Source organism: Pseudophryne corroboree, unplaced genomic scaffold, assembly GCF_028390025.1.
Source record: "Pseudophryne corroboree isolate aPseCor3 unplaced genomic scaffold, aPseCor3.hap2 scaffold_227, whole genome shotgun sequence".
NCBI classification, from domain to species: domain Eukaryota; kingdom Metazoa; phylum Chordata; class Amphibia; order Anura; family Myobatrachidae; genus Pseudophryne; species Pseudophryne corroboree.
The window spans coordinates 356,744-375,804 of record NW_026968921.1 but is presented as its reverse complement, the minus strand read 5'-3'; the positions used below and the strand labels follow the sequence as shown (position 1 = coordinate 375,804).

The window sequence follows — 19,061 nt, the reverse complement described above, 5'->3', positions numbered from 1 at the left end:
GAAAAAAAGGTTTAAAAAGCGTGTCCGTGTGTGATTATTTTTGAAGGCACAACCCTGGCGGGGTTGTTTATATAGATATATATGTTGCTAATAATCACTTTCTAGCGTAATGTTATTAAATAGCTGTTAGTATCTATGTCGTCAGGTACCACTGGGTCGTATCCTATATACTCCCTTCACTCAATAGGGGTTACCTCCCGGGAAGCCATCCCCATTGGCGAATTTGTGGGGGTGATTGAGTATAACCGGTAAGCTAACCTCCAATTTGTGGGGTGCTTAGGTAGATGGGGATCACTTATTTCTCTGTGTCCCCTAAGACTATATTCCTAAATTCAATACCACAGGGGGATAGCTTTCTATATCGGATAAGGAATCACTTGATAGGGAAATCTCTATGCATCATGGAAAGATCATATTTATTAATATCCAAACTAAAAAAATGATGAATAGCTTTAATTTAGCTGTTTAGATATAGTTAATTGGCGAGATATACCAACAGGTGCGGTTGCCTTAAGGAATATGGCAATTCCAATATAAATAGCAGCCCTCCTTCATATAATCAGCCAGATCTTATTAAATCTGGTCCAGATATAGCCGTTCAGATATACTTAATTGACAACATATATCAATCGGTGGGGTTGCCTTAAGGAATATAGCAATTCCAATTCTCATATAAATAGCAACCTTCCTTCATATATTCAGCCAGATCTTATTTAATCTGATCTAGGCGTAGGCAATAATGCTTTCCTTAGAGGTATAGCCACCTCAATTCTTATTAGGAAGCAAAGTGTCTGTCATAATGGTTTATCCAATTCATCTAAGAAATAATATATTCCATGTGTCAGAGATTCATTACTCTCTATTTACACTGTTAAAGAGTTAATTCTTATTATGTTACAGTGTAATGAAATTATCATATAGGGAGATGTGGCAATTCCATGTGCTATATATATAATAACCCTTAGTGGTCCAGATTCCACAATGAGGAATTTTCTTATAAACCGCTGAAACACACAGCTGTTTGACTGACTTCCAAATATATCTATCTCACTTTGTAACAGTCTTATGATAGAGAAACTGTTACATATTCGGTCACTTAGTTATCTAAAGGTAAACAGACTCAGTGTGAGGGTAATATAATATATCAAATGCGCTGTCAATAATCGTGGTAACTGGTGTAATAATGTGGTATATTGAGTATGCTAGTAAGGCATATAACTGCTCTCCAGCCTTTAAGTGTTACCAATCAATTTGTTACACTGTAAAGGATTTATGGTGTCCTGTTAGGACATGCAGCTGCTAGGCTGACTCAAAGATTTATCCATTTGTAACAATTATGTAACAGTTATATACATGTTACTGGTATTACATAGAAATAGTATGACACAGGCCAGCAGTCCCATGTGTCTAGATTCCACAATAGGAGATTTTCTTTGTCTTATAAACTGCTGGAACACACAGCTGCTAGACTGACTTCAAATATATATATTACTTTGTAACAGTCTTATAGTAAAGAGACTGTTACACACTGTCATTTAGTTATCTCAAGGTTAGCAGATTCTGTGTGAGGATAGTGTTCTGTTAGAACATGCAGCTGCTAGGCTGACTCATAGAAAATGTATCCATTTGTAACAAATGACACATACAGCATTAAATTAATATCTATAGCAGCCCATGTGACATCTCTACTCTTATCATAATTGTCTGGTTATTGCCAATCTGGACAGCAGGAGTGATATATATTCACTAGTCCCAATATCCCATCATATAAATATACCCACACTGATATACTTTCTTATCAAGAGTTATTAGTAGCTATCTGTATGCACTTTAGACATTGTATCTGCTAAGTGACATCATATCTAGTGTATTCCTTTCTTATAGCTCAGCTTCTATTCCCTATTAGTGGAGACTAACAGCTAACATCATAATCATATATTTTTGTTTTATAACATTTCACATGAGTCAAATACACGCGGACACGCCGTGCCCTACACGTGTGTTTCACTGCATCTATGGCAACTTACATTAAAGCTAACAAGAAAGCACACTCGTTCTGTCTTTAAACTGATAAAAGAAACCCCAATAATATGGGGCATGCAAAAATTGAGATAAAACTCAGTTTTGCTCCTCTCCACGGAAATCTTTAATAAAAGGCGAAATATTTGTTAGTTCTGAAGAGAAACCAGAGCATGACCAAGATTCCACCTGTCGCCTGAGTGCCATGCCAGCAGTTCTCATTGAGCTCAAAGTGAGCACCCAATTTGAAAGAAAGATAGCAGATTTCTCACCAGGCTTCCCCTAGCTATAAACATGGTTTGTACTCTTTTCCATGTGTTCCCAGATCTTTCAAGCAATTAGTATAGTCAAGAAAGTTCTGTTTGAAAAGAAACAAACATTTACTGTCATTTCTATGCAAATGAGCTTACATTAAAGCACACTCGTTCTATCTTTAAACAGATAAAATAAAACCCCAATAAGATGGGGAATGCAAAATTTGAGATAAAACTCAGTTTTGCTCCTCTCCACGGAAATCTTTAGTAAAAGGCGAAAGATTTGTTCGTTCTGAAGAGAAACCAGAGCATGACCAAGATTCCACCTGTCGCCTGAGTGCCATGCCAGCAGTCCTCATTCAGCTCAAAGTGAGCACCCAATTTGAAAGAAAGAAAGCAGATTTCTCACCAGGCTTCCCCTTGCTATAAGCATGGTTTGTACTCTTTTCCATGTGCTCCCAGATCTTTCAAGCAAGTAGCATGGTCAAGAAAGTTCTGTTTGAAAAGAAACAGACATTTACTGTCATTGTTATACAAATAAACTTACATTAAAGCCAACAAGAAAGCACACTCATTCTGTCCTTAAACTGATAAAAGAAACCCCAATAATATGGGGCATGCAAAAATTGAGATAAAACTCAGTTTTGCTCCTCTCCACGGAAATCTTTAATAAATGGCGAAAGATTTGTTCATTCTGAAGAGAAACCAGAGCATGACCAAGATTCCACCTGTCGCCTGAGTGCCATGCCAGCAGTCCTCATTCAGATCAAAGTGAGCGCCCAATTTGAAAGAAAGCAGATTTCTCACCTGGCTTCTCCTTGCTATAAGCATGGTTTGTACTGTATTCCATGTGCTCCCAGATCTTTCAAGCAAGTAGCATGGTCAAGAAAGTTCTGTTTGAAAAGAAACAAACATTTACTGTAATTTCTATGCAAATGAGCTTTCATTAAAGCACACTCATTCTATCTTTAAACCGATAAAAGAAAATCCAAAAAGATGGGGCATGCAAAAATTGAGGTAAAACTCAGTTTTGCTCCTCTCCACGGAAATCTTTAGTAAAAGGCGAAAGATTTGTTCGTTCTGAAGAGAAGCCAGAGCATGACCAAGATTTTCATCTGAAAATATGTGTTCTCCCTGCAGTTGTTGTCCCCAGATGAGAGTTCCCTTGTGCTGCCTCAGTTGAATCTCCTTTACTTGACAGAGATGTGCCTGAGCAGCGGCCCTCCCCAGCCCTATCCCAAATCATACTTATTTTGCATAGGAGATACCATGGTCATGAAGATTGTTCTCCCAGGGTGAGGTTCATTCATTGCATTCTGGGTATGCTGACCCCTGTGATTTCCCCAATGTGGGAAACTCGACTGCATTATTTGTGGTAGTGGGGGACTGTGTTTGTGCTTTCCTCTGGTCAGCTCTGGTAAAAGTCAGATTTCTTTGTCTCAGATCTTCCTCTAGCCTTGTTCTTCTTTCGAGAGTTCCCTTGTGCTGCCTCAGTTGGATCTCCTTCACTTGACAGGGGGTGCCCGAGCAGCAATCCTCCACAGCTCTAGCCCAACTCCTACTTACCTGCCAGGTGAGATACTATGATCTTCACTGTTAGGGCAATCAGGATGTGGAATTCCCTGCCAGGGAAGGTGGTAATGGCGGACTCTGTAATTGGATTTAAAAAAGGAATGGATACATTTCTGAATGAAAAAGCTATCTAAGGTTATAATACTTAAAATATCAACATGGTTAATCCGGGGGTAACATGAGTTATAGTAGCTAACTAGTCATAAAACATTATTCAGCAAGTATGTAGAATCATCACAACTTAAAACAGGTTGAACACGATGGGCAATTTGCCTCTATTCAACCTCAAAAACTATGTTACTATATGTTACTATATTACTATGTTACTGTAGTATACAGAAAACCAAAATGCAATGAACAGTGATAGTGAGCACTGATGAGGATACTAGAACTGACACTGAGCAGCAAGATGCAGCACTGGACTATTAGTAATGTACTGTAGTATGCTGAGCACCACAATGCAGCACAAGACAATGAGCAGTGATACTGAGCACTGATGAGGATACTACTGAGAACTGACACTGAGCAGGAGAGACACACTACTAGTATTACTGAGCAGCAATAAGTAACCACTGATACTGAGCACTGATATTGAGATTTCCACTGAGAGAACATAGCCACGTCCATTCCGCTCTCTCTTCAATGCACGAGTAAAAATGGCGGCAACGCGCAGCTCTTTATATGGAATCCGAATCTCGCGAGAATCCGACAGCGGGATGATGACATTTTCCCTTGTTCAGGTTTTGCGAGTCAGGCGGGAACAACCGAGCCTGCCTCGGACCAGTGTAAACAACGTGGAGTTCGTGGGGAATTCGGTTCTCGGAGAACCGAACCCGCTCCTCTCTACCTTATACCAATCAATTTTTTTATTTTCAATCTAAGCCCCTGCAGTTTTCTGTAAGCATCTGCTTCGCTATGATGATCAACAAGTCACAAGGGCAAACACTCAGGGCTTGAGGCGTAGATCTTAGGACCAGCTGCTACAAGCATGGCAGAGGTGTCACTATCACTGGTGACACCCAGAGAGGTGGCGAGGGAGATTGTAATGCAGTGCGCGCAGATAAGCAGCGCAATGGTAAAAAGGAGGCATGGTTTCATAGGTAGGGGCGTGGCCTGGTGGCCTGAATCTACATTTTGTTGCTCCGGGTGTCCCGGGGGTTGGGGGCTGCACCCGGGGACTAGTGTGTGAGCGGTGCTGGCTCCTGCACAGTGAAAGGGCATGGCCACCCAGCATGACGCCTCCCTTCTTGACCATGCTGTAATTGCAGTCGCACTGCAGTTCAGCGTGATCATAAAAAATGGTGTAGCCTCCTGCTGGTGCAGACTGTATGTGCGCGCAGGAAGCCGCCACCATTTTTGTGATCACAGCGGCTGAATGTGATGTCATACAGCCGCTGTGACCACGCCCCCTGTGTCTACTCCGTTGCAGACCCCATTTTGAAGCCTTGCCCCCGCACCGCTCCATCCCTGACTTGGAAATGGAGTGTTGCTGACCCACCTATCCCCCCCCGCCCCGATTGACAGGCAGAGGCGATCGCATTCTCTGCGGGGTGCCGCAGAAAATGCAGGCACATGCGTATGCTCTTAGCAATTTTTGCAGTTGGATCGCTTATTGTGATTGCAATCCAACCTGAATCAGGCCCTATTACCTATCACAATGCGCTGCGGGCAGTACAAAATTGGGTTAATATAGGAGAAAAACCCCCAGACCTGTGCTCCTTAACTGTACCTGGTGGCTAGTGGAGCGGCTGCCCAGTAATCAGTGTCCACGCCAGTGCGCACACGGTCCACCCCCTACGGCCACGCTCCCCTTCATCAGCGGCCTCGTGATCCGGAAGGGTGGTGTGTGTGTGACTGACCTTAGGATGAAACCGGACCCTCCGCTGCAGTGACCCAGCAACCAGGGCACGGGAGTATACAGCGCCGCTGGGAGTGATGAAGCTGCAGTAAAGATGTCTATTAGACCTAGCCTGCTGCAGCCCTTGTAGATTCTCATAAAACAAGTTCTTCTTTTCTTGTCAAAATTTATAGCTAAGAATAGGCTGCCTGAGGCAGGCCCCTGTTAAGTGGCCTGCTACTGAAGGCACCAACTACAAACTGAGCTCCCTGTTCATGGAAGCGGGGTTATAGAGGAGAATGCACTGAGCATCTTGGGAACAGTCAAAAGCTTTGAGCCGGTTGGTGCCTCAGATCAAGATCCTACTCTACACCCCAATGTGAATCCTTGTGGAGTCCAGTGTACCCCACAGAAGAAATTAATGTGTCACACCCATTGGCAGCAACCTTAGAATAGCTGCTGACGGGCACAATTGAGAAAGGAAGGGGGGGGGGGACATTTGAATCCAGCACATAAATGCAATTCAAATATGTAATTTGTACCTTCCTATTTTAAAATATAATGGATGAACCTCACCCTGTGAGAACAATCTTCATGATCAAGAGATCTCATATGCAAAATAAGTATGAGTTGGGATAGGGCTGGGGAGGGTGGCTGCTCGGGCAGCCCCTCCCCCGTCAAGTTAAGGAGATTCAACTGAGGAAGCACAAGGGAACTCTCGTCTGGGGACAACAACTGCAGGGAGACCACATCTTTTCAGATGAACATGGGAGGGCGGAAGGCTGCCTAATACTGAAGCACCATCAAATATCAAACCATATGCAACATCTAGTACAAGCCTTCCTGGGGGAAGGTCTGCAGCAGACGGATTTGCATACAGTGATGTTATTCAAGCAGTGGGCCAAAGTTGGCTGGAACCCTCATCTGCATATGAAAAGAGAAAAGGGGCGTGCAGGGCATGGCGGCCTTTTGCAGTGTTTGGATGACCCCTAGTTCTCATTAAACACCCCCACCCTCCTTTGGTGTGGGGCTCATGTTGGCCATGCCCCATCCCCTGAAGCATTCAAGCTGATTTCTTGCAGCAGCTGGGCACTGTAACAGCTCCAGAGCTGTTCTGTAAGGCAAGTAAAAGGGTGTGGGCCCTGCAGCACCACCTGTAGTTTGCATTGTGCGTTGGAAGGCACAAAGTAAGCAGACGGGAGGAGAAGTCAGGATAGTGCGCAAGGGCATCCTTTTCTCTTAGTCCGTAGAGGATGCTGGGGTCACATTAAGAACCATGGGGTATAGACGGGATCCGCAAGAGACATGGGCACTTTAAGACTATCAAAGGGTGTGAACTGGCTCCTCCCTCTATGCCCCTCCTCCAGACTCCAGTTATAGGAACTGTGCCCATGGAGACGGACATTTCGAGGAAAGGATTTATTGTTAAACTAAGGTGAGCATCTTACCAGCTCACACCTTAAGCATGCCGCAGAACGTGGCATTCAACAGAACACAAGCCAACGGCATGAATAATTGCAGCAAAAAGCTGACCAGAACCATAACACAACATGTGTATAACCACAAGTAATAACTGCAGACACAGTATGGACTGGGACGGGTGCCCAGCATCCTCTACAGACTAAGAGAAAAGGATTTACCGGTAGGTATTAAAATCCTATTTTCTCATACGACCTAGAGGATGCTGGGGTCACATTAAGAACCATGGGGTTATACCAAAGCTCTTGAACGGGTGGAAGAGTGCGTACGACTCTGCAGCACCGAATGACCCAACTTGAGGTTATCATCGGCCAAGGTATCAAACTTGTAAAACTTAGCAAAAGTGTTTACTAAATAGCTGCTCGGCAAAGTTGCAATGCCGAGACTCCCCGACCAGCTGCCCAGGATGAACCCACCTTTCTAGTAGAATGGGTCTTCACCTAATTCAGTAACGGCAATCCTGCCATGGAATGAGCATGCTGAATCTTACCACAGATCCAGCGCATAATGGTCTACATGGAAGCAGGACACCCAATCCTGTTGGGAGCATACAGGACAAACAGAGCCTCTGTTTTCCTAATCTGAACCGTTCTGGTGACATAAATTTTCAAAGTTCTGACCACAGCCAGAGACTTTGACTCAACGAAGGTGTCAGTGGCCAAAGGCACCATGTGGAAAGATGAACCACCTTCGGCAGAAATTGTTGACGTGTCCTCAATTCTGCTCTATCTTCATGAAAGATCAAATAAAGGCTCTTGTGATACTGCATGGTTTGTACTGTTTTCCATGTGCTCCCAGATCTTTCAAGCAAGTAGCATGGTCAAGAAAGTTCTGTTTGAAAAGAAACAAACATTTACTGTCATTGTTATGCAAATAAACTTACATTAAAGCTAACCAGAAAGCACACTCGTTCTGTCTTTAAACTGATAAAAGAAACCCCAATAATATGGGCATACCTCCCAACTTTGTCGGCTCGCAAAGAGGGACACACGCGCGGCGAAGTCGCACGCGCTCCCAAAAAGGGTGTGGCCTAAGTAAAAAGGGGCATGGCTTCGCGGGAGGACCCGCGATCGCGAGTCACGCCCCCGTTTTCGGCACTGAGGGGGCATGCCCAGCGCTCTGTGAGCCGCTGGCATGCCACCTCTCCCTCTGACTTCAGTGAATAGACGCTGTGCGCACAGCGACTATTCACCGCTGCTCTGCTAAGCAGGGCAGCGACAGACAGAGCCTCCCAACTGTCCTCCCCACCGCGGGACACTGCGGCCCGCAGGTGGGACAGCGGGACAGTCCCCAAAAAACGGGACTGTCCCGCGAAAATCGGGACAGTTGAGAGGTATGATATGGGGCATGCAAAAATTGAGATAAAACTCAGTTTTGCTCCTCTCCACGGAAATCTTTAGTAAAAGGCGAAAGATTTGTTCGTTCTGAAGAGAAACCAGAGCATGACCAAGATTCCACCTGTCGCCTGAGTGCCATGCCAGCAGTCCTCATTCAGCTCAAAGTGAGCACCCAATTTGAAAGAAAGAAAGCAGATTTCTCACCAGGCTTCCCCTTGCTATAAACATGGTTTGTACTCTTTTCCATGTGCTCCCAGATCTTTCAAGCAATTAGTATGGTCAAGAAAGTTCTGCTTGAAAAGAAACAGACATTTATTGTCATTGTTATGCAAATAAACTTACATTAAAGCTAACAAGAAAGCACACTCGTTCTGTCTTTAAACTGATAAAAGAAACCCCAATAATATGGGGCATGCAAAAATTGAGATAAAACTCAGTTTTGCTCCTCTCCACGGAAATCTTTAATAAAAGGCGAAATATTTGTTAGTTCTGAAGAGAAACCAGAGCATGACCAAGATTCCACCTGTCGCCTGAGTGCCATGCCAGCAGTTCTCATTGAGCTCAAAGTGAGCACCCAATTTGAAAGAAAGAAAGCAGATTTCTCACCAGGCTTCCCCTAGCTATAAACATGGTTTGTACTCTTTTCCATGTGTTCCCAGATCTTTCAAGCAATTAGTATAGTCAAGAAAGTTCTGTTTGAAAAGAAACAAACATTTACTGTCATTTCTATGCAAATGAGCTTACATTAAAGCACACTCGTTCTATCTTTAAACAGATAAAATAAAACCCCAATAAGATGGGGCATGCAAAATTTGAGATAAAACTCAGTTTTGCTCCTCTCCACGGAAATCTTTAGTAAAAGGCGAAAGATTTGTTCGTTCTGAAGAGAAACCAGAGCATGACCAAGATTCCACCTGTCGCCTGAGTGCCATGCCAGCAGTCCTCATTCAGCTCAAAGTGAGCACCCAATTTGAAAGAAAGAAAGCAGATTTCTCACCAGGCTTCCCCTTGCTATAAGCATGGTTTGTACTCTTTTCCATGTGCTCCCAGATCTTTCAAGCAAGTAGCATGGTCAAGAAAGTTCTGTTTGAAAAGAAACAGACATTTACTATCATTGTTATACAAATAAACTTACATTAAAGCCAACAAGAAAGCACACTCGTTCTGTCTTTAAACTGATAAAAGAAACCCCAATAATATGGGGCATGCAAAAATTGAGATAAAACTCAGTTTTGCTCCTCTCCACGGAAATCTTTAATAAAAGGCGAAAGATTTGTTCATTCTGAAGAGAAACCAGAGCATGACCAAGATTCCACCTGTCGCCTGAGTGCCATGCCAGCAGTCCTCATTCAGATCAAAGTGAGCGCCCAATTTGAAAGAAAGCAGATTTCTCACCTGGCTTCTCCTTGCTATAAGCATGGTTTGTACTGTATTCCATGTGCTCCCAGATCTTTCAAGCAAGTAGCATGGTCAAGAAAGTTCTGTTTGAAAAGAAACAAACATTTACTGTAATTTCTATGCAAATGAGCTTTCATTAAAGCACACTCATTCTATCTTTAAACCGATAAAAGAAAATCCAAAAAGATGGGGCATGCAAAAATTGAGGTAAAACTCAGTTTTGCTCCTCTCCACGGAAATCTTTAGTAAAAGGCGAAAGATTTGTTCGTTCTGAAGAGAAACCAGAGCATGACCAAGATTTTCATCTGAAAATATGTGTTCTCCCTGCAGTTGTTGTCCCCAGATGAGAGTTCCCTTGTGCTGCCTCAGTTGAATCTCCTTTACTTGACAGAGATGTGCCTGAGCAGCGGCCCTCCCCAGCCCTATCCCAAATCATACTTATTTTGCATAGGAGATACCATGGTCATGAAGATTGTTCTCCCAGGGTGAGGTTCATTCATTGCATTCTGGGTATGCTGACCCCTGTGATTTCCCCAAATGTGGGAAACTCGACTGCATTATTTGTGGTAGTGGGGGACTGTGTTTGTGCTTTCCTCTGGTCAGCTCTGGTAAAAGTCAGATTTCTTTGTCTCAGATCTTCCTCTAGCCTTGTTCTTCTTTCGAGAGTTCCCTTGTGCTGCCTCAGTTGGATCTCCTTCACTTGACAGGGGGTGCCCGAGCAGCAATCCTCCACAGCTCTAGCCCAACTCCTACTTACCTGCCAGGTGAGATACTATGATCTTCACTGTTAGGGCAATCAGGATGTGGAATTCCCTGCCAGGGAAGGTGGTAATGGCGGACTCTGTAATTGGATTTAAAAAAGGAATGGATACATTTCTGAATGAAAAAGCTATCTAAGGTTATAATACTTAAAATATCAACATGGTTAATCCGGGGGTAACATGAGTTATAGTAGCTAACTAGTCATAAAACATTATTCAGCAAGTATGTAGAATCATCACAACTTAAAACAGGTTGAACACGATGGGCAATTTGCCTCTATTCAACCTCAAAAACTATGTTACTATATGTTACTATATTACTATGTTACTGTAGTATACAGAAAACCAAAATGCAATGAACAGTGATAGTGAGCACTGATGAGGATACTAGAACTGACACTGAGCAGCAAGATGCAGCACTGGACTATTAGTAATGTACTGTAGTATGCTGAGCACCACAATGCAGCACAAGACAATGAGCAGTGATACTGAGCACTGATGAGGATACTACTGAGAACTGACACTGAGCAGGAGAGACACACTACTAGTATTACTGAGCAGCAATAAGTAACCACTGATACTGAGCACTGATATTGAGATTTCCACTGAGAGAACATAGCCACGTCCATTCCGCTCTCTCTTCAAAGCACGAGTAAAAATGGCGGCAACAAGCAGCTCTTTATATGGAATCCGAATCTCGCGAGAATCCGACAGCGGGATGATGACATTTTCCCTTGTTCAGGTTTTCCGAGTCAGGCGGGAACAACCGAGCCTGCCTCGGACCAGTGTAAACAACGTGGAGTTCGTGGGGAATTCGGTTCTCGGAGAACCGAACCCGCTCCTCTCTACCTTATACCCATCAATTTTTTTATTTTCAATCTAAGCCCCTGCAGTTTTCTGTAAGCATCTGCTTCGCTATGATGATCAACAAGTCACAAGGGCAAACACTCAGGGCTTGAGGCGTAGATCTTAGGACCAGCTGCTACAAGCATGGCAGAGGTGTCACTATCACTGGTGACACCCAGAGAGGTGGCGAGGGAGATTGTAATGCAGTGCGCGCAGATAAGCAGCGCAATGGTAAAAAGGAGGCATGGTTTCATAGGTAGGGGCGTGGCCTGGTGGCCTGAATCTACATTTTGTTGCTCCGGGTGTCCCGGGGGTTGGGGGCTGCACCCGGGGACTAGTGTGTGAGCAGTGCTGGCTCCTGCACAGTGAAAGGGCATGGCCACCCAGCATGACGCCTCCCTTCTTGACCATGCTGTAATTGCAGTCGCACTGCAGTTCAGCGTGATCATAAAAAATGGTGTAGCCTCCTGCTGGTGCAGACTGTATGTGCGCGCAGGAAGCCGCCACCATTTTTGTGATCACAGCGGCTGAATGTGATGTCATACAGCCGCTGTGACCACGCCCCCTGTGTCTCCTCCGTTGCAGACCCCATTTTGAAGCCTTGCCCCCGCACCGCTCCATCCCTGACTTGGAAATGGAGTGTTGCTGACCCACCTATCCCCCCCCCCGCCCCGATTGACAGGCAGAGGCGATCGCATTCTCTGCGGGGTGCCGCAGAAAATGCAGGCACATGCGTATGCTCTTAGCAATTTTTGCAGTTGGATCGCTTATTGTGATTGCAATCCAACCTGAATCAGGCCCTATTACCTATCACAATGCGCTGCGGGCAGTACAAAATTGGGTTAATATAGGAGAAAAACCCCCAGACCTGTGCTCCTTAACTGTACCTGGTGGCTAGTGGAGCGGCTGCCCAGTAATCAGTGTCCACGCCAGTGCGCACACGGTCCACCCCCTACGGCCACGCTCCCCTTCATCAGCGGCCTCGTGATCCGGAAGGGTGGTGTGTGTGTGACTGACCTTAGGATGAAACCGGACCCTCCGCTGCAGTGACCCAGCAACCAGGGCACGGGAGTATACAGCGCCGCTGGGAGTGATGAAGCTGCAGTAAAGATGTCTATTAGACCTAGCCTGCTGCAGCCCTTGTAGATTCTCATAAAACAAGTTCTTCTTTTCTTGTCAAAATTTATAGCTAAGAATAGGCTGCCTGAGGCAGGCCCCTGTTAAGTGGCCTGCTACTGAAGGCACCAACTACAAACTGAACTCCCTGTTCATGGAAGCGGGGTTATAGAGGAGAATGCACTGAGCATCTTGGGAACAGTCAAAAGCTTTGAGCCGGTTGGTGCCTCAGATCAAGATCCTACTCTACACCCCAATGTGAATCCTTGTGGAGTCCAGTGTACCCCACAGAAGAAATTAATGTGTCACACCCATTGGCAGCAACCTTAGAATAGCTGCTGACGGGCACAATTGAGAAAGGAAGGGGGGGGGGGACATTTGAATCCAGCACATAAATGCAATTCAAATATGTAATTTGTACCTTCCTATTTTAAAATATAATGGATGAACCTCACCCTGTGATAACAATCTTCATGATCAAGAGATCTCATATGCAAAATAAGTATGAGTTGGGATAGGGCTGGGGAGGGTGGCTGCTCGGGCAGCCCCTCCCCCGTCAAGTTAAGGAGATTCAACTGAGGAAGCACAAGGGAACTCTCGTCTGGGGACAACAACTGCAGGGAGACCACATCTTTTCAGATGAACATGGGAGGGCGGAAGGCTGCCTAATACTGAAGCACCATCAAATATCAAACCATATGCAACATCTAGTACAAGCCTTCCTGGGGGAAGGTCTGCAGCAGACGGATTTGCATACAGTGATGTTATTCAAGCAGTGGGCCAAAGTTGGCTGGAACCCTCATCTGCATATGAAAAGAGAAAAGGGGCGTGCAGGGCATGGCGGCCTTTTGCAGTGCTTGGATGACCCCTAGTTCTCATTAAACACCCCCACCCTCCTTTGGTGTGGGGCTCATGTTGGCCATGCCCCATCCCCTGAAGCATTCAAGCTGATTTCTTGCAGCAGCTGGGCACTGTAACAGCTCCAGAGCTGTTCTGTAAGGCAAGTAAAAGGGTGTGGGCCCTGCAGCACCACCTGTAGTTTGCATTGTGCGTTGGAAGGCACAAAGTAAGCAGACGGGAGGAGAAGTCAGGATAGTGCGCAAGGGCATCCTTTTCTCTTAGTCCGTAGAGGATGCTGGGGTCACATTAAGAACCATAGGGTATAGACGGGATCCGCAAGAGACATGGGCACTTTAAGACTATCAAAGGGTGTGAACTGGCTCCTCCCTCTATGCCCCTCCTCCAGACTCCAGTTATAGGAACTGTGCCCATGGAGACGGACATTTCGAGGAAAGGATTTATTGTTAAACTAAGGTGAGCATCTTACCAGCTCACACCTTAAGCATGCCGCAGAACGTGGCATTCAACAGAACACAAGCCAACGGCATGAACAATTGCAGCAAAAAGCTGACCAGAACCATAACACAACATGTGTATAACCACAAGTAATAACTGCAGACACAGTATGGACTGGGACGGGTGCCCAGCATCCTCTACAGACTAAGAGAAAAGGATTTACCGGTAGGTATTAAAATCCTATTTTCTCATACGACCTAGAGGATGCTGGGGTCACATTAAGAACCATGGGGTTATACCAAAGCTCTTGAACGGGTGGAAGAGTGCGTACGACTCTGCAGCACCGAATGACCCAACTTGAAGTTATCATCGGCCAAGGTATCAAACTTGTAAAACTTAGCAAAAGTGTTTACTAAATAGCTGCTCGGCAAAGTTGCAATGCCAAGACTCCCCGACCAGCTGCCCAGGATGAACCCACCTTTCTAGTAGAATGGGTCTTCACCTAATTCAGTAACGGCAATCCTGCCATGGAATGAGCATGCTGAATCTTACCACAGATCCAGCGCATAATGGTCTACATGGAAGCAGGACACCCAATCCTGTTGGGAGCATACAGGACAAACAGAGCCTCTGTTTTCCTAATCTGAACCGTTCTGGTGACATAAATTTTCAAAGTTCTGACCACAGCCAGAGACTTTGACTCAACGAAGGTGTCAGTGGCCAAAGGCACCATGTGGAAAGATGAACCACCTTCGGCAGAAATTGTTGACGTGTCCTCAATTCTGCTCTATCTTCATGAAAGATCAAATAAAGGCTCTTGTGATACTGCATGGTTTGTACTGTTTTCCATGTGCTCCCAGATCTTTCAAGCAAGTAGCATGGTCAAGAAAGTTCTGTTTGAAAAGAAACAAACATTTACTGTCATTGTTATGCAAATAAACTTACATTAAAGCTAACAAGAAAGCAAACTCGTTCTGTCTTTAAACTGATAAAAGAAACCCCAATAATATGGGCATACCTCCCAACTTTGTCGGCTCGCAAAGAGGGACACACGCGCGGCGAAGTCGCGCGCGCTCCCAAAAAGGGTGTGGCCTAAGTAAAAGGGGGCGTGGCTTCGCGGGAGGACCCGCGATCGCGAGTCACGCCCCCGTTTTCGGCACTGAGCGGGCATGCCCAGCGCTCTGTGAGCCGCTGGCATGCCACCTCTCCCTCTGACTTCAGTGAATAGACGCTGTGCGCATGCGCACAGCGTCTATTCACCGCTGCTCTGCTAAGCAGGGCAGCGTCAGACAGAGCCTCCCAATTGTCCTCCCCACCGCGGGACACTGCGGCCCGCAGGTGGGACAGCGGGACAGTCCCCAAAAAACGGGACTGTCCCGCGAAAATCGGGACAGTTGGGAGGTATGATATGGGGCATGCAAAAATTGAGATAAAACTCAGTTTTGCTCCTCTCCACGGAAATCTTTAGTAAAAGGCGAAAGATTTGTTCGTTCTGAAGAGAAACCAGAGCATGACCAAGATTCCACCTGTCGCCTGAGTGCCATGCCAGCAGTCCTCATTCAGATCAAAGTGAGCGCCCAATTTGAAAGAAAGCAGATTTCTCACCTGGCTTCTCCTTGCTATAAGCATGGTTTGTACTGTATTCCATGTGCTCCCAGATCTTTAAAGCAAGTAGCATGGTCAAGAAAGTTCTGTTTGAACATAAATAAACATTTACTGTCATTTCTATGCAAATGAGCTTACATTAAAGCACACTCATTCTATCTTTAAACCGGTAAAAGAAACCCCAAAAAGATGGGGCATGCAAAAATTGAGATAAAACTCGGTTTTGCTCCTCTCCACGGAAATCTTTAGTAAGAGGCGAAAGATTTGTTCGTTCTGAAGAGAAACCAGAGCATGACCAAGATTTTTATATGAAAATATGTGTTCTCCCTGCAGTTGTTGTCCCCAGATGAGAGTTCCCTTGTGCTGCCTCAGCTGAATCTCCTTTACTTGACAGAGATGTGCCTGAGCAGCGGCCCTCCCCAGCCCTATCCCAAATCATACTTATTTTGCATAGGCGATACCATGGTCATGAAGATTGTTCTCCCAGGGTGAGGTTCATTCATTGCATTCTGGGTATGCTGACCCCTGTGATTTCCCCAAATGTGGGAAACTCGACTGCATTATTTGTGGTAGTGGGGGACTGTGTTTGTGCTTTCCTCTGGTCAGCTCTGGTAAAAGTCAGATTTATTTGTCTCAGATCTTCCTCTAGCCTTGTTCTTCTTTCGAGAGTTCCCTTGTGCTGCCTCAGTTGGATCTCTTTCACTTGACAGGGGGGTGCCCGAGTAGCGACCCTCCCCAGCTCTAGCCCAACTCCTACTTACCTGCCAGGTGAGATACTATGATCATGAAGGTGCTTCTCCCAGGGCAAGGCTCACCCATTGCACTCTGGGTGTGGTGCCCCTGCGATTTCCCCAAATGTGGGAAGCTTGACTGCATAATTTGTGTTTCCCCTGGTCGGCTCTCGTATAATTCAGATCTCTTTGTCTCAGGTCTCTCTCCAGCCTAGTTTGCTGTCTGTTTCCACTTCTTTTTTCATGAGCCCCTCCCTTTTATACCCTTGTGCACTATCCTGACTTCTCCTCTTGTCTGCTTACTTTGTGCCTTCCAATGCACAATGCAAACTACTGGTAGTGCTGCAGGGCCCACACCCTTTTACTTGCCGTACAGAGCAGCTCTGGAGCTGTTACAGTGCCCAGCTGCTGCAAGAAATCAGCTTGAATGCTTCAGGGGCTGGGGCATAGCCAACATGAGCCCCACACCGAAGGAGGGTGGAGGTGTTTAATGCGAACTAGGGGTCATCCAAGCGCCGCAAAAGGCCGCTATGCCCTGCACGCCCCTTTTCTCTTTTCATATGCAGACGAGGGTTGAAGCCAACTTTGACCCACTGCTTGGATGACATCACCGTATGCAAATCCATCTGCTGCAGGCCTTCCCCCAGGAATGCTTGCACTAGTTGTTGCATTTGGTTTGTTGTTTGGGGGTGCTTCATTATTAGGCAGCCTTCTGCCCTCCCATGTTCATCTGAAAATATGTGTTCTCCCTGCAGTTGTTGTCCCCAGATGAGAGTTCCCTTGTGCTGCCTCAGTTGAATCTCCTTTACTTGACAGAGATGTGCCTGAGCAGCGGCCCTCCCCAGCCCTATCCCAAATCATACTTATTTTGCATAGGAGATACCATGGTCATGAAGATTGTTCTCCCAGGGTGAGGTTCATTCATTGCATTCTGGGTATGCTGACCCCTGTGATTTCCCCAAATGTGGGAAACTCGACTGCATTATTTGTGGTAGTGGGGGACTGTGTTTGTGCTTTCCTCTGGTCAGCTCTGGTAAAAGTCAGATTTATTTGTCTCAGATCTTCCTCTAGCCTTGTTCTTCTTTCGAGAGTTCCCTTGTGCTGCCTCAGTTGAATCTCCTTCACTTGACAGGGGGGTACCCGAGCAGCGACCCTCCCCAGCTCTAGCCCAACTTCTACTTACCTGGCAGGTGAGATACTATGATCATGTAGGTGCTTCTCCCAGGGCAAGGCTCACCCATTGCACTCTGGGTGTGCTGCTCCTGCGATTTCCCCAAATGTGGGAAACTTGACTGCATAATTTGTGTTTCCCCTGGTCGGCTCTCGTATAATTCAGATCTCTTTGTCTCAGGTCTCTCTCCAGCCTAGTTTGCTGTCTGTTTCAACTTCTCTTTTCTTGAGCCGCTCCCTTCTATGCCCTTGCGCACTATCCTGACTTCTCCCGTCTGCTTACTTTGTGCCTTCCAATGCACAATGCAAACTACAGGTAGTGCTGCAGGGCCCACACCCTTTTACTTGCCGTTTAGAGCAGCTCTGGAGCTGTTACAGTGCCCAGCTGCTGCAAGAAATCAGCTTGAATGCTTCAGGGGCTGGGGCATAGCCAACATGAGCCCCACACCGAAGGAGGGTGGAGGTGTTTAATGCGAACTAGGGGTCATCCAAGCGCCGCAAAAGGCCGCCATGCCCTGCACGCCCCTTTTCTCTTTTCATATGCAGACGAGGGTTGAAGCCAACTTTGACCCACTGCTTGGATGACATCACCATATGCAAATCCATCTGCTGCAGGCCTTCCCCCAGGAATGCTTGTACTAGTTGTTGCATTTGGTTTGTTGTTTGGGGGTGCTTCAGTATTAGGCTGCCTTCTGCCCTCCCATGTTTATCTGAAAATATGTGTTCTCCCTGCAGTTGTTGTCCCCAGATGAGAGTTCCCTTGTGCTGCCTCAGTTGAATCTCCTTTACTTAACAGAGATGTGCCTGAGCAGCGGCCCTCCCCAGCCCTATCCCAAATCATACTTATTTTGCATAGGCGATACCATGGTCATGAAGATTGTTCTCCCAGGGTGAGGTTCATTCATTGCATTCTGGGTATGCTGACCCCTGTGATTTCCCCAAATGTGGGAAACTCAACTGCATTATTTGTGGTAGTGGGGGACTGTGTTTGTGCTTTCCTCTGGACAGCTCTGGTAAAAGTCAGATTTATTTGTCTCAGATCTTCCTCTAGCCTTGTTCTTCTTTCGAGAGTTCCCTTGTGCTGCCTCAGTTGGATCTCTTTCACTTGACAGGGGGGTGCCCGAGCAGCGACCCTCCCCAGCTCTAGCCCAACTCCTACTTACTTGCCAGGTGAGATACTATGATCATGAAGGTGCTTCTCCCAGGGCAAGGCTCACCCATTGCACTCTGGGTGTGGTGCCCCTGCGATTTCCCCAAATGTGGGAAGCTTGACTGCATAATTTGTGTTTCCCCTGGTCGGCTCTCGTATAATTCAGATCTCTTTGTCTCAGGTCTCTCTCCAGCCTAGTTTGCTGTCTGTTTCCACTTCTTTTTTCATGAGCCCCTCCCTTTTATACCCTTGTGCACTATCCTGACTTCTCCTCCTGTCTGCTTACTTTGTGCCTTCCAATGCACAATGCAAACTACAGGTAGTGCTGTAGGGCCCACACCCTTTTACTTGCCGTACAGAGCAGCTCTGGAGCTGTTACAGTGCCCAGCTACTGCAAGAAATCAGCTCGAATGCTTTAGGGGCTGGGGCACAGCCAACATGAGCCCCACACCGAAGGAGGGTGGAGGTGTTTAATGTGAACTAGGGGTCA

General features: G+C 46.1%; 19 non-coding genes across 19 annotated transcripts; 8 read left to right on the top strand and 11 right to left on the bottom strand.

Moving 5' to 3' along the window:
• Nucleotides 1-2,078: 2,078 nt before the first annotated feature.
• On the bottom strand, nucleotides 2,079-2,194 carry LOC135009809 (U5 spliceosomal RNA). Its single transcript, XR_010209307.1, has one exon. It is a non-coding gene; the product is annotated as a U5 spliceosomal RNA (small nuclear RNA).
• Nucleotides 2,195-2,469: 275 nt separating this feature from the next.
• LOC135009749 (U5 spliceosomal RNA) lies at nucleotides 2,470-2,585 on the bottom strand. Its single transcript, XR_010209249.1, has one exon. It is a non-coding gene; the product is annotated as a U5 spliceosomal RNA (small nuclear RNA).
• Nucleotides 2,586-2,871: 286 nt separating this feature from the next.
• On the bottom strand, nucleotides 2,872-2,987 carry LOC135009799 (U5 spliceosomal RNA). The gene has a single exon (XR_010209298.1). It is a non-coding gene; the product is annotated as a U5 spliceosomal RNA (small nuclear RNA).
• Nucleotides 2,988-3,257: 270 nt separating this feature from the next.
• LOC135009763 (U5 spliceosomal RNA) lies at nucleotides 3,258-3,373 on the bottom strand. Its single transcript, XR_010209263.1, has one exon. It is a non-coding gene; the product is annotated as a U5 spliceosomal RNA (small nuclear RNA).
• Nucleotides 3,374-3,517: 144 nt separating this feature from the next.
• Nucleotides 3,518-3,680, top strand: LOC135009772 (U1 spliceosomal RNA). The gene has a single exon (XR_010209272.1). It is a non-coding gene; the product is annotated as a U1 spliceosomal RNA (small nuclear RNA).
• A 4,812-nt stretch (nucleotides 3,681-8,492) lies between these two features.
• Nucleotides 8,493-8,605, bottom strand: LOC135009822 (U5 spliceosomal RNA). Its single transcript, XR_010209319.1, has one exon. It is a non-coding gene; the product is annotated as a U5 spliceosomal RNA (small nuclear RNA).
• A 286-nt stretch (nucleotides 8,606-8,891) lies between these two features.
• Nucleotides 8,892-9,007, bottom strand: LOC135009808 (U5 spliceosomal RNA). The gene has a single exon (XR_010209306.1). It is a non-coding gene; the product is annotated as a U5 spliceosomal RNA (small nuclear RNA).
• Nucleotides 9,008-9,282: 275 nt separating this feature from the next.
• LOC135009745 (U5 spliceosomal RNA) lies at nucleotides 9,283-9,398 on the bottom strand. The gene has a single exon (XR_010209245.1). It is a non-coding gene; the product is annotated as a U5 spliceosomal RNA (small nuclear RNA).
• A 286-nt stretch (nucleotides 9,399-9,684) lies between these two features.
• Nucleotides 9,685-9,800, bottom strand: LOC135009788 (U5 spliceosomal RNA). Its single transcript, XR_010209287.1, has one exon. It is a non-coding gene; the product is annotated as a U5 spliceosomal RNA (small nuclear RNA).
• A 270-nt stretch (nucleotides 9,801-10,070) lies between these two features.
• Nucleotides 10,071-10,186, bottom strand: LOC135009780 (U5 spliceosomal RNA). Its single transcript, XR_010209280.1, has one exon. It is a non-coding gene; the product is annotated as a U5 spliceosomal RNA (small nuclear RNA).
• Nucleotides 10,187-10,330: 144 nt separating this feature from the next.
• Nucleotides 10,331-10,494, top strand: LOC135009538 (U1 spliceosomal RNA). The gene has a single exon (XR_010209078.1). It is a non-coding gene; the product is annotated as a U1 spliceosomal RNA (small nuclear RNA).
• A 4,820-nt stretch (nucleotides 10,495-15,314) lies between these two features.
• On the bottom strand, nucleotides 15,315-15,427 carry LOC135009824 (U5 spliceosomal RNA). Its single transcript, XR_010209321.1, has one exon. It is a non-coding gene; the product is annotated as a U5 spliceosomal RNA (small nuclear RNA).
• Nucleotides 15,428-15,697: 270 nt separating this feature from the next.
• Nucleotides 15,698-15,813, bottom strand: LOC135009767 (U5 spliceosomal RNA). Its single transcript, XR_010209267.1, has one exon. It is a non-coding gene; the product is annotated as a U5 spliceosomal RNA (small nuclear RNA).
• A 144-nt stretch (nucleotides 15,814-15,957) lies between these two features.
• Nucleotides 15,958-16,121, top strand: LOC135009447 (U1 spliceosomal RNA). Its single transcript, XR_010208989.1, has one exon. It is a non-coding gene; the product is annotated as a U1 spliceosomal RNA (small nuclear RNA).
• A 152-nt stretch (nucleotides 16,122-16,273) lies between these two features.
• Nucleotides 16,274-16,436, top strand: LOC135009660 (U1 spliceosomal RNA). Its single transcript, XR_010209185.1, has one exon. It is a non-coding gene; the product is annotated as a U1 spliceosomal RNA (small nuclear RNA).
• Nucleotides 16,437-17,110: 674 nt separating this feature from the next.
• Nucleotides 17,111-17,274, top strand: LOC135009525 (U1 spliceosomal RNA). The gene has a single exon (XR_010209066.1). It is a non-coding gene; the product is annotated as a U1 spliceosomal RNA (small nuclear RNA).
• Nucleotides 17,275-17,426: 152 nt separating this feature from the next.
• On the top strand, nucleotides 17,427-17,589 carry LOC135009543 (U1 spliceosomal RNA). The gene has a single exon (XR_010209083.1). It is a non-coding gene; the product is annotated as a U1 spliceosomal RNA (small nuclear RNA).
• Nucleotides 17,590-18,260: 671 nt separating this feature from the next.
• LOC135009843 (U1 spliceosomal RNA) lies at nucleotides 18,261-18,424 on the top strand. Its single transcript, XR_010209339.1, has one exon. It is a non-coding gene; the product is annotated as a U1 spliceosomal RNA (small nuclear RNA).
• Nucleotides 18,425-18,576: 152 nt separating this feature from the next.
• On the top strand, nucleotides 18,577-18,739 carry LOC135009675 (U1 spliceosomal RNA). The gene has a single exon (XR_010209197.1). It is a non-coding gene; the product is annotated as a U1 spliceosomal RNA (small nuclear RNA).
• Nucleotides 18,740-19,061: the final 322 nt, after the last annotated feature.